This window comes from Sinocyclocheilus anshuiensis, unplaced genomic scaffold (assembly GCF_001515605.1).
Source record: "Sinocyclocheilus anshuiensis isolate Anshui unplaced genomic scaffold, SAMN03320099.WGS_v1.1 scaffold923, whole genome shotgun sequence".
NCBI lineage: Eukaryota > Metazoa > Chordata > Actinopteri > Cypriniformes > Cyprinidae > Sinocyclocheilus > Sinocyclocheilus anshuiensis.
Genome location: NW_015544138.1, coordinates 324155 through 341351, shown reverse-complemented (window position 1 = coordinate 341351; position 17197 = coordinate 324155). Strand labels below are relative to the sequence as shown.

Genomic DNA, 17197 nt, shown 5'->3' with positions numbered 1-17197 from the left:
GGGGTAATTCTCAACATGCCATTAGGTCGTAAATGGATCTGGTCTAGCAGAGGTGTCATGGTTGCCATGGGGACCAGGGGCCTGTTCGGCTTCCTGGGGTGTTACGCATTTCGGGGGAAGGGTCCATAGGTCCTCGTATGGCTTGTTAACTGAGGGGTGTTACAGAGTATTTGTTAAATATAGCTAACAAAATATATATTGTGTGTTTGATTGGTCCAGACGCTACATGTATCAAAGCATATTAAGTGCAAAGTTGACTGAAAGGAAGAAATTGGGTAGGAAAATGTGCACAAGCAGCAGGGATGACCGCAAGATTGAGAATACTGTCAAGCAAACACTTGGGAGAGCTTCACAAGCAGTGGACTGAAGCTGGAGTCAGTGCATCAAGAGTCTCACTTTATGCTTCCATTTGCTGACAACCTTTATGGAGATGCTGATTTCCTTTTCCAGCAGGACTTTAGCACCTGCCCACAGAGCCAAAACCACTTCCAATGATATGACTGTGCTTGATTGGCCAGCCAACATGCCTGACCTGAAGCCCATATGGAATCTATGGGATATTTTCAAGAAAAAGATGAGAAACAGTGGATCCGAGCTGAAGCTCAATAGTTTCTCAGCAGAGCCACAGGCTGATCGCTTCATGCACTCCTCACTGATGCTGGAGTTTGTGCTGAAGGAGCCCCGACCAAGTATTGAGTGCAGAAATCAACATACTTTAAAGAACTTGAACTTTTCTGTTTTGCAAATCCTTTTTTTGATTGATCTTAGGAAATATTCTAATATTTTGAGATACTGCATTTTTTACTTTCATGAGCTGTAAGCTCTACTCATCAAAATTAAAACAAAAAAAACTTTTGAAATGTTTTACTTTACATGTAATGAATCTAGAAAATATGTCTTTTTTTATGTATTAATATATTCCAGAATATTTTATATTAATCTGTGAGTAGGTCTACAGTAAAACGTTTTTGTATATAGATTTTTTTTAAATATATTTTTCAGATATTTTGTGTATATTTAATATTCAATGTATTTGATTATTTTAAAATATGAACATATTTAAAAGTATTTTAATACTGTGTATTAACTAATGTTAATATATTACAATATTTTTCTCAAATACTGAAAAAGTATATCAAACAAGAATATAAATCTAATAGTAACAGATCATGATGTTTGTTTCCCTTTAGGATATGTGGAGATGCTGTGGACGATCAACATGATCTTCATCCTCAGCATCCAGCTCAAAAAACCTCCATTCTTATATGAACCACCCATCATCACATTTACCATGGTAAAGTAAAGTCAAGTACGTTCCTACACTGTTTATCTTGTTTTTTCCCCCAGTTTCACTCCGAGCCGCAGTTGGTTTTCAAACACTTTATGTTAATGTCTTTCCTTGAGCGAGTCAAACACCACAGTAATGATTCACTGCTGAAAACAGATGTGATCAATTTAAATGAATGTAAAGCATATTGGGCCCGCGACAGACATAATACGAGTCTAACGAGAGCCAGATTAATGTTTTTCCCTGCAGCTGTCGCATGAGAAACAATGATGTCAGATATCAGCATTTGCTCTCGCTTTTGCATTAAACATTTCCAGAAGTCAGCAGTGATATATGTCACATGAGTGTTATATGATGGGAGGTTATGGAGGTCGGCTGATTCATTCATTAACAGCAGGTTCGTTTATTTGTCTTCAGATGGAGTGAATTGTGTTTCTGTGGGCTGGTCTGACGCCGCAAACATTATTTCTCCAGAACAACTACCTAAAATAGCTCAATTTTGTCTACAATATCACATGAATGTTACTGGAACAAAACAGAAGTATAACCCGTTTTTATATACATATGGTGCATGTTGTAATATCCAATATTTATGCTATTGATTTTAATATATTTTACATTTTTTAATTTCAATAGACTACTTTTAATGTAGTAGTTTATTATTTTCCTTTTTAATTCATTTTTCATTACTCTTTGAGTGGGAGAAGTTCATAAAATAAAAGGAAAGTTTGCATTGTATTTTAATACTTAATATTTATTTAATATATTTGATATATTAATATTCTCTGAAATATTTCACATTAGATATTTCAGGGAAATTGGGGATATATAAGGAAATATAAAATGGAATATAAAAAAAAAATAATAATAATATTACAGTAACAGTAAAAAGTATATATATATATATATATATATATTATTCATTAATATAATATTATATTCTGAATATATCTTACATTCTGAAATATTTTATAGTGGGATAGTGGGAAAAGAAAAATAGAGAATAAATTTGATATAAAATTAACATTTTAATAAAAATTGTAATCATTAAAAGTGTTAAAAGTAACCTATTAAGATGTTTTTTTTTCTGACACAGAAAAGCCTTCTTAGGATAGAATGAGTCTCTGTGTGAGAATGAGAAATTATTTGCATTGACATGGAAAGTTTTCTGTTGCTTTATTGTGCATTCGATTAAATATCTGAGATTAAGGAGCAAATGATGTTGTTCCCATGAAATACAGCAATATGAACGCGTGTTTGGCAGGAGCGCAGAAGTGAAATCCAGCCTTATCCGCAGTGTTCAGTCTGTGTGATGCCAGAGTTTAATCTCATTACAGAATAAAGCCATGACGGATATAAAAACACCAGCTGAACTCGAGGAAAAGACTTGTGTTTGTAAATATTGCAGAAAATTCTATTAAAATAGCCGTTTGCGATTGCAATTACCAGCCAACCTTCACACAACATCCTGTTACAGCAATTTACAGTGATTTTACCGCGGTCGCATGAGAAGCATCCGTGTGCAGGGAAATGCTTGCAGTTTTCCTCTTTATCTATACTTTTGCATATGTGAAAGTCTCTGCGTTTATTATTTCCTCCAAAATGTCACTTCAGTGGTTCAGTGGAGTCTGTTTTATCAAATTCATTCATTTTGGTCTCTATTATGTCTGTTTGAACAGTCTGACATCACCAGCACCCAACCAATGGCGTGAGTCTGGATAAGGACAGACTGTTTTTTGACCAATGGCTGTATTTGTTCATGGGAACAGATTTGGAGAAATGTGTCATTGCATCACTTGCTCAACAATGGATGCTCTGCAGTGAATGGGTGCCGTCAGAACGAGAGCTGATAAAAACATCACAATAATCCACAAGTAATCCACAGCACTCCAGTCCATCAGTTAACATCTGGAGAAGACAAAAGCTGTAACAAATCCAGCATTAAGACGTTTTTAACTCAAATATGAGTCCATAATCCATAATAACGCTTCCTCCAGTGAAAAAGTGTTCTGGTCTGAATAAGGAGAGAAATCTGCACAGATCAAAACAGTCCAAAACAGTTCTAAACAAATATGTGGCTGGATTTTGATGTGAGAGACAACAGGAGATGCACTTTTTCACTGGAGGAAGCGTTATTATGGATTATGGACTCCAAAACGTCTTGATGGATTTGTTTCAGCTTTTGTGTTCTCCAGATGTTAACTGATGGACAGGAGTGCTGTGGATTATTGTGATGTTTTTATCAGCTGTTTGCACCCATTCTCTTCCATTGGTGAGCAAGTGATGTAATGCTACATTTCTCCAAATCTTCATAATTCATCTACATATTGGATGACCTTAAGGTGAGCACATTCTCAGCACATTTAAATTTGGTGTACTGTTCCTTTAAGGCAGAAATGTGCGTTTCAGACATGTGCTTCATTCAGACGTGCTTCTAGTGAACACTAACGGGGTTGGAGGGGAAACGCATTCATTCCATGAATAGTTTTGTTTTTTTTAGTTGCTCAGAGCGTCTCTTTGAGAAACTTTAATGAGCAAAATTTACAGACGGGAGGAAACAGAACAAGGTTCAGCCTGTTTGAAACTGTGCAGGAGCTTTTAAAATACTGCATGCAGGAGATTTTATTTAAATGCCATTGTTTTTTTTTTTGTTTTTTTAATACATTTCATTTAGGATGGCAAAATAAAAAAGTATCTTTCGGGCCATTAATATTCCCAATTTTCCCAGTTTGCCTGATGCCACCTGAACAATTTTATATAGTAAACAAGGTTACTGACTTGTGAGTTCCCAACATGCATTGCAGCATAAATACATGATGCTTGTTGTAGGATTATTGCTTTACTGTTTCCTGATTTGAATGAAGCAGTTGTCATCACTGTTAGTTTCTTCTGGTGCGATGTTCAAAGCTCATCATTTACCATTTAATAATTTTTAAAAATTATCATTTATAAATTGAATTCTCATTGAATAAGAATCTATAGTTGCTTAGACAAGGATTCATTGGCTGAAATAAACACTTTTTAGTAAACAAACATATTCAGGTTAATCGAAGTAACTTTAAGGACAGTTGTTGTGAGAATCAAATTTCCCAGTGTATCACATTGCCTTTTATTTTATTCTATTTTTAAAATGTATTTTAATCTAATTTATTTGATTTTATTTGTTAGTTTGGAATTTTGACAGTTTTGTGTCTTGCATTATTTTAATTTCATTATTTTGTTATTTAAAAAAAATATTTGTTTTAATTTAATATAATTTATTATTTTATTTTATCTTTAAAAAATTTTTTTTTTACAGTTTTGTGACTAGCATTTATTTTATTTTTTATTTTTTTTAATTCAGTATGGTTTACTTAAATGTCTTATTTTAATTTTATTTTTCAGTAGTTTTTTGTGTCTAGCACTAAATGTGATTGATTGTTGAGTTTAGGTCAGTTTTTCCAGCTGATCTGTCGGGCGATACACTGGGATTGCGTTTCCTCTGGCAGATCTTATATCTTTGAAAGCAATTGTGGTGTAAAAACTATTCCAGTTATGGATCTTTACTGCCTTCAGTACCGTGTAGTGGCATGCTTGATCGTAAAAATATGTTGCGATAATGGTATGCAAAAGTTTTCCAATACGTTGCCATTGCCCCTTTTGTCCATAAAACCCCAAATTTATTGCAAATATTATTGGACCAACATTTCTAGGTGATTATTATTACAGGCTGTAATGGCAGAATCATAAAATTAGTTGTTTTACAGGGTCATGAACCTCATGAGTCCAAAGAGAACAAACCGCTCCACCTAAAACACACTCGTCTGTGCAGTTCAGCAGGATCCTAGTGAACACTGCATCCTCCAGCACTAAACATAAATTACACAATCTGCATTCACACGCTCATCTGAGGAGGAATCTCTGTGTTCTGAATGAACTCTGAAGGGTTTATGTATTTCTGTTCCCTTTCAGTCGGTCACTCCGAGTCACGTCGGTGACCGACGAATTGAGAGAGACCAATCTACTTCGAGTGTAAACTAAACGAACCAATGCACATTGGCATGCGATAATTGCATTACATAAGTAGGCAGCAGGTGCAACGCATATTCAGCTTTTCGCTTCGGAGCTGAGCGGTTCTATTGTTCTGCTCTGACTTTCGTCTGAAGAGGAGTATTCTGACGAGTCAACGAGCGCTCTGGGGAAGAGGCTTCTTCAACGCTGGTGTTGGTGTGACGGCGCTGCAGCAGTGGTTCCCTTGCGCACTTCAGCACTTCTCAAAGAGCTACTTTCCCTAAAAGACCAAGACACGGGTGTGACGTTGCATCTTTTTAAAGATGTCATTCCACCCGTCTGTTTCTGGATGCGGTCGTTACCTGGCACCGGATGACAGTCACGATCGTTGCATCACGTGTTTGGGCCTTGAACACGCTGAGGCAGCCTTCATGGATGAGTCATGTCGTTATTGTGGTGGTATGACCATCGTGGCATTGCAGCTGAGACTCCAATACATCAAAAGAGGTGGAGTCCCCTTACCTATGCCAAAAATCTCGTCGCTCTTCTATTCCGCAGAGGAGGGCTACTTCGGTGAATAGTCAGGGTAGCCTGAGGGTTACAGTGGGGGCAAACCCGCCGAGTGAATCTCCGTGGGCCCCCCACTCCTCTAGCATGCCACAAGCTGTGGAGCTGCCGGGTGAACGTGTCGGTTCCTCGTACGGGGACGCTGAGGCAGCCTTCATGGATGAGTCATGTCGTTATTGTGGTGGTATGACCATCGTGGCATTGCAGCTGAGACTCCAATACATCAAAAGAGGTGGAGTCCCCTTACCTATGCCAAAAATCTCGTCGCTCTTCTATTCCGCAGAGGAGGGCTACTTCGGTGAATAGTCAGGGTAGCCTGAGGGTTACAGTGGGGGCAAACCCGGCGAGTGAATCTCCGTGGGCCCCCCACTCCTCTAGCATGCCACAAGCTGTGGAGCTGCCGGATGAACGTGTCGGTTCCTCGTACGGGGGTCATGCCATTTAATTTGGTGCCTCCTCCTCCCTCACTACCCTCGATGGTGGGGCGGCCAGGGGATATGCGGTGGTCCCCCCCAGGCCAAGGCATTAAAGGAGTTGCACGAGGGTAGTTTTGACCCAGGGTTGATGCAGCAGCTGCGCACGACGACGGACCTTGCCTTGAGAGCAATGAAAGTCACTGCGAAGTCCCTGGGTCAGATGATGGCCACGTTGGTGGTCCAGGAACACCATCTCTGGCTGAACCTAGCGGATATGCAGGAGACCGACAAGTATCGTTTTCTCGACTCCCCTATCTCCCAGGCCGGCCTTTTTAGCGATGCAGTTGAGAGCTTTGCTCAACAGTTCTCGGCTGCCCATAAGCAGATGGAGGCCATCAAGCACATCCTGCCCTGGCGGCCCACTGCTGCTTTCACCCAGCTGCCGTCTGCAGCCGCTCCGCCTGCTTGTCACCGAGGGCGCCCCCCGCGGCTTCATCTGTCCCTGCTCAGCCTCAGCAGCAGTGTCCAACGAGGCCACAGCGGGGAGCTGGCCGCAGGGCTGTGGCGCCGCCCATTCAGGCCCCGGCCAAACCAGGTGGCAAGTGGAAGTGCAAGCAGCCCTGAGACAGGCAACCCAGAGGTGGAAGGGACAGCTCTTTGAGAGATGGTGACCGCACCACTCTCTCCCCCGGAGGAGGGCTGGGTGGAGAATCTTCTGTTTCCTTTTCTTTTTGTTCCTTTCAGCCAGCGGTACCCAAACCATCATAAAAGAGCAGTTTCTACCATCTCTGGGTTCCAAGAGAACGCAGAGGATGCTGTGTCACGCTATGCCTGGCCAGCCTCATCCCCCTCTTCTATCGCCAGTGGGCATCAGGGCCCAGTTTGAGGATGGCAGGCCTTCTCCCGCGCCTCCTGCCCAACCGTGCAGCCAGGTAGGTGTTGCACCGCACAACCAGATCCCCCTTCGGGATGCTATGCCTTCCAAGTCGGGTCCCTGTCTTCCACCACGCTGCCCCACCATGGGTAGGTCTGTGGTTCCTCTGGTCCCACTTTTACAGTGTCTGGGAGCCTGGCTAGCACTTCCCAGCCCGTCTCGCTGGCTCATTCGGACTGTCAGAGTCGGCTATGCAATTCAGTTCGCCCGGCGTCCCCCCAAGTTCAGGGGCATCCAGTTCACCTCCGTGCTGACCAGTGATGCTCCTCTCTTACGGGCAGAAATCGCAGTCCTGCTGGCGAAGGACGCGATAGAGCCGGTCCCTCCATCCAATATGAGGTCAGGGTTTTACAACCCTTACTTCATTGTACCCAAGAAAGGCGATGTGTTATGACCAATCTTGGACCTGCGAGTTTTGAACTGGGCCCTGCACAAGCTACCGTTCAAAATGTTGACGCAGAAACGCATTTTCGAATGCATCCGTCCCCGAGATTGGTTTGCAGCGATCAACCTGAAAGACATACTTTCATGTCTCTATTCTCCCTCAGTACAGGCTGTTTCTCCACTTTGCGTTCAAGGGACGGGCATATCAGTACAAGGTCCTTCCCTTCAGGCTGTCCCTGTCACCCCGCGTCTTTACAAAGGTTGCGGAGGTGGCCCTTGTTCTCATGAGAGAACAGGGTGTTCGCATTCTCAACTATCTCGACGACTGGCTCATTCTGGCTTAGTCCCGGGAGCAGTTGTGCGAGCATAGGGACATGGTGCTCAGTCACCTCAGCCAGTTGGGACTTTGAGATCAACTGGGAAAAGAGCAAACTCTCTCCAGTGCAGAGGATCTCTTTTCTTGGTATGGAGTTGGACTCGGTCAACCTGACGGCACGCCTCACAGAGGAACGTGTTCGGTCGATGCTGAACTGCTTGAATTCTCTCAAGCGCAGGACAGCGGCCCCACTGAAACTGTTTCAGAGGCTCTTGGGGCATATAACATCCGCAGCTGCAGTAATGCCGCTCAGATTTCTTCATATGAGACTGCTTCAGCATTGGCTTCACGGTCGAGTCCCAAGATGGGTGTGGCAACGCGGCACGCACCAAGTAACGATCACTCCGGCCTGTCGACAAGCTTTCAGCCATGCTGCTGTGTTCACGGATGCCTCCACTACGGGCTGGGGTGCCACGTACAACGGGCATGAAGTTTCGGGGTTGTGGACGGGCCCCCATCTGTATTGGCACATCATTTGCCTCGAGTTGCTTACAGTATGTCTTGCGCTGGGCCGCTTCAAAACGCTGCTACAAGGCAAGCACGTACTTGTCTGTACGTACAACACTGCGACCGTTGTGTACATCAACCAACAGGGTGGTCTACGCTCCGGTCGTATGTCGCAACTCGCCCGCCATCTCCTCCTATGGAGTCAGAAGCATCTGAGGTAGCTTCGTGCCATTTACATTCTGGGCCTGCTCAATCATGCAGCCGACGAGCTTTTACGGCAGCATGCACTTCCGGTAGAATGGAGCCTCCATCCCCGGGCAATCCATCTGATATGGGGACACTTCGGAGCCACACAGGTAGACCTGTTTGCCTCTCCAGACACGTCCCATTGCCAGATGTGATATTCCCTGACTGGGGGGACCATCAGCACAGATGCACTGGCACACAGCCTACGCAAGTATGCGTTTCCCCCAGTGAGCCTACACTGGGGAAAACACAGACACTGTGCAGACACTCTGCAAAGTCAGGAAGGACGAGGAGCAGGTCCTGCTAGTTGCGCCTTACTGGCCCAACCGACCTGGTTCCCAGAACTGATGCTCCTCGCGACAGCCCCTCGCTGGCGCATTCCTCTGAGGAAAGAACTACTTTCTAAGAGACGGGGCACCCGCGTCCAGATCTGTGGAACCTCCACGTGTGGTCCCTAGATGGGACGCAGAGGTCCTAGGTGATCTACCCCGGGTGGTGGTAGACACCATCACTTCGGCAAGAGCACCCTCTACAAGGCGTGCCTATACCTTGAAGTGGAACCTGTTCGTTGAATGGTGCTCTTCTCACCGGGAAGACCCCAGGAGATGCCCGAACTGAGCTGTGCTTTCCTTCCTCCAGGAGGGCTTGGAGCGAAGGCTTTCTCCCTCCACCCTAAAAGTGTATGTTGCCGCAAGTGCCACACATCACGATCCTGTAGATGGTCAGTCTACAGGATGGGAAGCACGACCTGATCATCAGGTTCCTGAGGGGCGCGAGGAGACTAAATCCTCCTCGCCCTAACCCAGTACCATCTTGAGATCTACTTCTGGTGCTTACGGCATTGCAGAGGGCTCCCTTTGAGCCATTGCAGTCTGCAGAGCTGAGAACTCTGTCAATAAAGACAGTGCTCTTAACTGCGCTGGTTTCCATCAAGAGGGTAGGGGACCTGCATGCATTTTCGGTCAACGAACTGTGCCTGGAATTCAGGCCGGCTAACTCTCATGTTATCCTGAGACCCCGTCCCAGATATGTGCCAAGTTTCCACCACACCTTTCAGGGATCAGGTGGGGAACCTGCCAGCGCTGTCCTCAGAGGAGGCAAACCCAGCCCTAGCTTTGCTCTGTCCTGTTCGTGCTTTATGCCTATACGTGGACCGTACACAGAGCTTTAGGACCTCAGAGCAGCTCTTCATCTGTTACGGAGGCCAGCAGAAGGGAAAGGCTGTCTCCAAGCAGAGGTTGGCCCACTGGATAGTGGATGCAATCGTCTTGGCGTATAAAAACCCAAGGCGTGCCATGCCCGACAAGGAGTGTTGCTTCACCTTGGGCCTCGCTGACAAATATTTGTAGAGCTGCGGGCTGGGCGACACCAAACATGTTTGCTAGGTTTTATAGCCTTCGTGTAGACCCATTGTCCTCTCTTGCACTCGCCTCAAGTAGCCAGTGAACCAGAGAGACTGCTCGGTGTCTCGCTTGCTGTGCCATTCCCCTCTACGGACCAGATACGTGCGCTTATTCTGCTTTTCAGTTCAGTTCCCCACAAGGCGAACCCTGTGGAGTTCCTCTGTTACCCTCGGCAGCCAAACGTGGTGGAGCGCCCGGCGCCAGGCCTAACACTCGTAAAGTTGCCTCTTAGTTAACCCCTGTGCTAGGCTAGGTGCAATATGTTGTGATCCCCATGGTGATTCTATGTGTGTATTCTTCCATGGTACGGTTCCCCTCTTGGTGAGCCCGTGTCTTTCCCTTGCATATTGTTGCATATTTAACTTTCTTTTATTACTTTAGTTTAAAAAAATAAATAAATTTTGATATTTTTTGTTTTATTTTTATATCATATTTTACATTATTATTTATTTTGCTTGACTTTCTATTTTTAAAAATATTTTTTATTTTATTTTGTTGAATTGCATTGTATTGCCTTCCATATTTAACTTTATTTCATTATTTTACATTGAATTAATGCAAGTATTCGAATGGCATCATCTAGGTCCTTGACTTTCTATTTTTGAACTTATATGTTCTGTATGAACATATAAGTCAGAACTTATATGTGTTTCTGACGTGTTTTCATGGTGGTCTTTAAACTGACAGAGCACATATCTGTCTCATTTCTGGTAATATTGCGTTTCTCCAGTGCTGTTTGAACAACCTCCCCTGAGACTGAAGCGTTTCTCACTCCAGCTCTGTTAAACTGAAGGCAAACACACAGCGATCTTTCATGTTTTTAAGCAGTATCACAGTGCGCCCATAATCTTCATGTATGACATCCAGATAAATTCACTGTCTCTGGACTGTACTAAAGCAATCCGTCCGTTTCTGTGTGTGAGTCTGTCTGTGTCTGTGTGTTCTGTCTGTGTTCATCGCGTTCAAACACGTCAACAGTTTGTCAGAAGCTCTCAGATTGTGACGTGTTTGAAGGCATGGACTGCAGAGGCCAAGAGCCAGAGCAAAGCTTTGGGAACGCGCTAAACTTCTGCTGATCCCAGCAAATCAAATCACACAGATGGAGCGAGAGAGGCGCATCACTGGATGTGTGGCCGTATCCAGAGTTCAGCTCCAGGCCGCGCTCTGAAAGGGATGGGAATCTGATTATTCCAGCAATTAGCAGTGGCTTAATCTTAGTGCTTTACTTTCTACTTTTAAGCCTAATACTTTATTGCATTGCATATTTTATTTAATTTTATTATTTTGCATTCCATTTTTGCAAGCAGATGAAGGGCATTTTAGTTATTGACTTTCTGTTTAAAGCTAATATTTTTATATTTATTATTATTTTTATGCATATTTTTTATTTTTCAATACATAAATCGTATTGTTTTAGTGCTTTACTTTCTACTTTTAAGCCTAATACTTTATTGCATTGCATATTTTATTTAATTTTATTATTTTGCATTCCATTTTTGCAAGCAGATGAAGGGCATTTTAGTTATTGACTTTTTGTTTAAAGCTAATATTTTTATATTTATTATTATTTTTATGCATATTTTTTATTTTTCAATACATAAATTGTATTGTTTTGCAATTAATTAATGCAAGCATTTGAATTGCTTCATTTTAGTTAATGGTGTTGTACCTAATATTCTGTTATTTTATTATTTTATTTCATTGCATTGCGTTGCATATTTTTTAATTTGATTGCTTTGCATTGAATTAATGCCAGCATGAAAATTGGTTTATTTTAGTGCTTGACTTTCTACATTTGAACATAATATTTGTATTTCTTTAATTTTATATTATTTTTAATTTTATTTAATTTTATTGCATTGCATTGCATATTTCATTTAATCTTATTGTTATGCATTGAATCAATGCAAGCACTTGAGTGGCTTTTAGTTTTTGACTCTACATTTGAACCTTTTTTTTTTTTTTTTACTGCATTGCATTGAATGGCATATTTTACTTTTTTTATTATTATTATTATTAATGCAAGCATTTGACCAGCCATATTTTAGAGCTTGACTTCTTCCTGTTTGAAGCTTTTTATTTTTTATTTTATTTCGCTATTTTTTATTTTATTTAGTGGTATTGCATTTCATTTTTACAATTGATTGGCTTTATCTGAGAAGTTAAAATTTATTTAAATGTATTGCATGCTTCTACATATCTGTCTAACTCATCAAAAACACAATATATGCAGTCTTATAAGTGGCTTCGCTGTCATTTAATGTACAGCACTTGTGTGCTGCCAGCGTAAGCAGCATTTTAAGTCATCATATGCACACTGTAGATCCGTTGCAAAAGTTAATTTGACTTCCTGATGAGTGAATGACTGACTTTGACCATTAATCTGTATTCGAGCATCCTGACATATCAGCTGACTCAACCATTGACGTGAGTTTGGAGGCGGGACTGTCTGTTTGGCTGACCAACGACAGACGTAATTATAGCAAATCGGTTTGGAGCCACTGGTGGCACAGAAATGACACCGAGCAGCTCAACATGATCCTGTTAGATGAAAAGTGTGTTTTCTCTGTGATTCTAGGGTTTGTCTGATCATGAACAGTGTGAATCCCTCCATGTGCGGATCATAATGTGTGCTGAGAGCTGAATATGGGTCAGAAATCTGCCAGCGGTTCACAGCGCAGGTGAAGCTGAGGTCACGGGTGATTATGGGACATTTGGAGGCTTACATTCAAAGCGCTTGTTCAAATCCACACAAATCACTCACAAGCTCCTCTGAATATCAGACATACAGATGTAATCAACTCCTGCGCTGCTCTTCATTCTTAAAGGGACAGCGCACACAACAATGGCCAGGATGCTTTCCATTGACAACATAAATATGTTGATTAAAATTATACGTGATTCTTAGTAGTTTTGTTTGATTGTTGTGCATCAAGTTAATGCAAGCACTTGAATGGCTTCATTTTTGTGCTTGACTTTTGACTAGGGATGCACCGATACTGGTATCGGTATCGTATCTATTTGATAAATGAAGTTAACCAACTAACATTATACACACCCTTTTGGTTTCTGTACCCAATATTTAAAAAAATTTACAAATGCAATAAAAATATTGGTATCGGTACTCGGTATCGGCAAGTACCAAAAATGAAAGTATCGGTATCGGGCGAGTACTGGAAAAAGTGGTATCAATCCCTACTTTTGACACCTTGTTTTTATATTATATGTTTGTTTGTTTTAACAAGTTAAATGCTTTTGTTAATTAATATGACATGTTTCTTCTTAGTAATACATGTGTCAGTGGTGTCATTTAATGATCTAATTATTTATTTTATTTGACTTTATTGCACTGCATTGTGTTGCATTGGACTGCATATTTAACTTTTTTTATATTTAACTTTCATTTTATTGTTTTGCATTAAATTAATGCAAGCACTTGAATTGTTTTGTGCTTGAATTTCTATTTTTGTACCATATTTGTTTTTATATTTTATTGCACTATATTGTATTCCATAGCGTATTTTACTTTTTGATTTTATTGTTTTGCATTGAATTAATATAAGCATTTGAATTGCTTTACTTTTGTGCTTAACTTTTTACTTCTGAACTCTTTTTTATTTTATTTTATTGCATTGCATTGCATTGCATTGGATTCCATTGCATATTTTACTTTATTTTATTGTTTTGCTTTGAAATAATATAAGCACTTCAATGGCTTTATTTTATTTTATTTTATAGTATGGTACATTTTACTTTTTATTTTATTGTTTTGCAATGAATTAATATAAGCACTTGAATCGCTTTACTTTGGTGCTTAACTTTCTACTTCTGATCTATTATTTTACTTGATTTTATTTTATTTTATTTTATTTTATTTATTTTATTTTATTTTATTATGCATTGGATTGGATTCCATTGCATATTTTACTTTATTTAATTGTTTTGCTTTGAAATAATATAAGCACTTAAATGGCTATATTTTATTTTATTTTATTTTATAGTATTGTACATTTTACTTTTTATTTTATTGTTTTGCATTGAATTAATATAAGCACTTGAATCACTTTACTTTGGTGCTTAACTTTCTACTTCTGATCTATTATTTTATTGAATTTTATTTTATTATGCATTGGATTGCATATTTTACTTTATTTTATTGTTTAGCTTTAAATTAATACAAGCATTTGAATAGCTTTATTTTTGTGCTTGACTTTTTACTTTTTTAAATACTTTTTTTATTTATTCTGTTATTTATCTATCATATCTATTTATTCTATTATTTAATTTTATTCTAAACTGTGTAATTTACCGGTTTCTTCACATAATAGCCATTTATTCTTATTACACATAATTAATATTTCATGAACGTTTGATATTAAGTGGCATAATATACAGTCAGACAGTCATTATTGCAAAATAATGCAGCAAAACCCATTTTTAGGGTGACGAGACCTTGATTTATTTTGCGATAGTGACTTGTATCAATGGTGTTACAGTGTGTGAAAGTCTAAAATAAGTCTAATGATAGTGGTTTAGTGTGTTTTGGAGGGTCACCAGCGGCATGTTTCCATTTCAAAGAGCTGAAATCATGGCGTGACCCCTGTGACCCCTGCAGCCGCTCCAGAGTAAACACTGGCTCTCTGTCCTCTTATCTGTGAGCGGCCCTGCATCCCTGCGGCCTGTTTTTGGGCTCTCTGACCCTCCGTTAACCTCGTCTGTAACTCATACCAGGCCAGCGAGCAGCGCGTCATAGATCAGAGGAGGTCAGAGGTCAAGCTCCTGATTTCACTCGCTAATTTTGATTGTCGTTTGCTGATTAGACATGGATAGACGCTGATAGACAGCGACAGCGGCCGATAACTCGGGTGGGATGCGTTTAATGCAGTAAATATGGGACAGCAACACAACTTGAATTATATAATGCAATAGTTTTGGTTTTAAAATCTGATTGGATGAGCCACCTGTAAATTATATATAAATTGTCTTGTCATGATATTATCAATATATATCATTTCCACTAATTAATTTAATTGTATTTATTTTTTTTTATATTTATAAAAATGTAGTATTGTTTATCAAATTATTATTATTGAACTGTTGTATAAAAAATATTTGATTTTTATTTATTTATATTTTATTAGTATTTTTTTAATTTAATTTGTTATTTTATTGGTATTATGTTTTATTTGAATCTGATTGGATGAGCCACATTTAAAGTTAAATAAAATAAAAGCTGATTTACAAACACAAACACCTGGTAATTCTAAATAAATTGTTTTATTGTGATATCGATATTATTATATTATCATTAATTCATGTACTTATTGATTGTAGTTTGGTGTATTTTATCAAATTATAGTTTTCAAATTGATCTTTATTCTTTATTAAATCTTTATTATTATTATTATTATTATTACCTATTAATTCTGTAGGCCTATAAATTGTCTTTTTTGTGAAATTACTAATAAGATCATTAATAATTATTTATTGAATTTTGGTGTATCGTATCATATTATGATATCATATTAGTTTTATAAAAACTATTATTTTTATTTATATCATATTTGTTTTTATTGATTTATGCATTGATTTTTATTTTTTTTATTTGAATGTAATTGAATGAGCCAGATTTAATTGTAAAATAAACGTTGATATACACAAATACCTATTAAATATACATTGTGATATCTAGATTATTCATATAATCAGTACTTTATTTAATTATTTATTGAACTTTAGTGTATTTTATTATTATTATTATTATTGAACTGTTTTTAAAACATATTAATTTTTATTAATTTATTATTTATATTTATTTCTATTTGTTTCATTTATGTATTTAGTTTTATTTTAGTCTGATAAGATAAATTTTTTTAAAGTTGTTTATTTTTAGTAGTTTATTAATAGTTTTATTTATTATAGTGCTGTCAAGTGATTAATCGCGATTAATCGCATCCAAAAAAAGTTTTTGTTTATGAAATATACAAAATTTCACATTTCTGTATGTGTGTACTGTGTATATTTATTATATAAACGTACACACTTACAGTTTATATATTGAAAATATTTACATGCATATATTTATATTTATATAATTTATATATAAATATATTTAATATACCAATATTACATTTTTCTGAAATATATACTGTATGTGTGTGCATTTATATATATACAGTATATAATGATGCGATTAATCGCGATTAATCGTTTGACAGCACTAATATATTATTCATTTGGATTGAATTCATCTTTAACTTAACTTAAATGTTATTGTTTACAGATGTAGAGTTCTGAGATTTCAGAGGTATTTTGGAGGACCAGCTCAAACCAGCTGAGACCAGCAGCTCATGTTAGGCCGGTTCCGTCTGTTTTCTGTTTACTGTCGTATGGAGATGCGCTTATGTTTATCGCGTTCCTGAGACACTATTCCAGCAGCTTTAAGCAGGAACAGTTTTAAGCAGGAATGCGCCTCAGGAGACGACAGAAAATAGCTCGGCAAGGACAAGCTAAGTGTTGCCACGAGATAAAATCTGTCTGGTGGAACTGATCTGACGTTTCTTTTTATAGAGCAGCACCCAGACCCTCGGACGTCCTCCGTTACAGCGGAGACACAAAACAAGCCGATCGAGCGCTAATTCTCAGTAATGTTCAAAGACCTTTCTGTAATAAACAATCCTAAACACACACATACACTACCAGTCACAAGGTTTTGAACGGGAAGATTTTTTTATATTTTTACTATTTAAAATAACTGTTTTCTAAGTGAATATCTGTTAAACTGTAATTTATTCCTGTGATGCGCAGCTGTATTTTCAGCATCATTACTCCAGTCTTCAGTGTCACATGATCCTTCAGAAATCATTCTAATATGCTGATTTGCTGCTCAAAAAACATATTTGTTGTTGTTATTATTATCAATATTCAAAACAGTTGAGCACATTTTTTCAGGATGCTTTGATGAATAGAAAGATCCAAAGATCAGCATTTATCTGAAATAAAAAGCTTTTGTAACATTATACACTCTACCATTCAAAAGCTTGGAGTCCGTATAGTTTTTATTTTTTGGGGGGGGGGGATTATAGAAAGTAATAATACTTTTATTTATCAAGGATGCTTTAAATTGATCAAAAGTGATGATATTAA

At 38.8% G+C, this 17197-nt stretch overlaps 1 long non-coding RNA gene across 1 annotated transcript in view; it reads left to right on the top strand.

Moving 5' to 3' along the window:
• LOC107694992 (uncharacterized) overlaps nucleotides 1–12971 on the top strand; it is a 24943-nt gene extending 11972 nt beyond the window's left edge. Inside the window, exons 2-3 of the long non-coding RNA XR_001634945.1 lie at nucleotides 1191–1294; nucleotides 12630–12971. This is a non-coding gene — a long non-coding RNA (uncharacterized LOC107694992). The remainder of the gene's footprint in view (nucleotides 1–1190; nucleotides 1295–12629) is intronic.
• Nucleotides 12972–17197: the final 4226 nt, after the last annotated feature.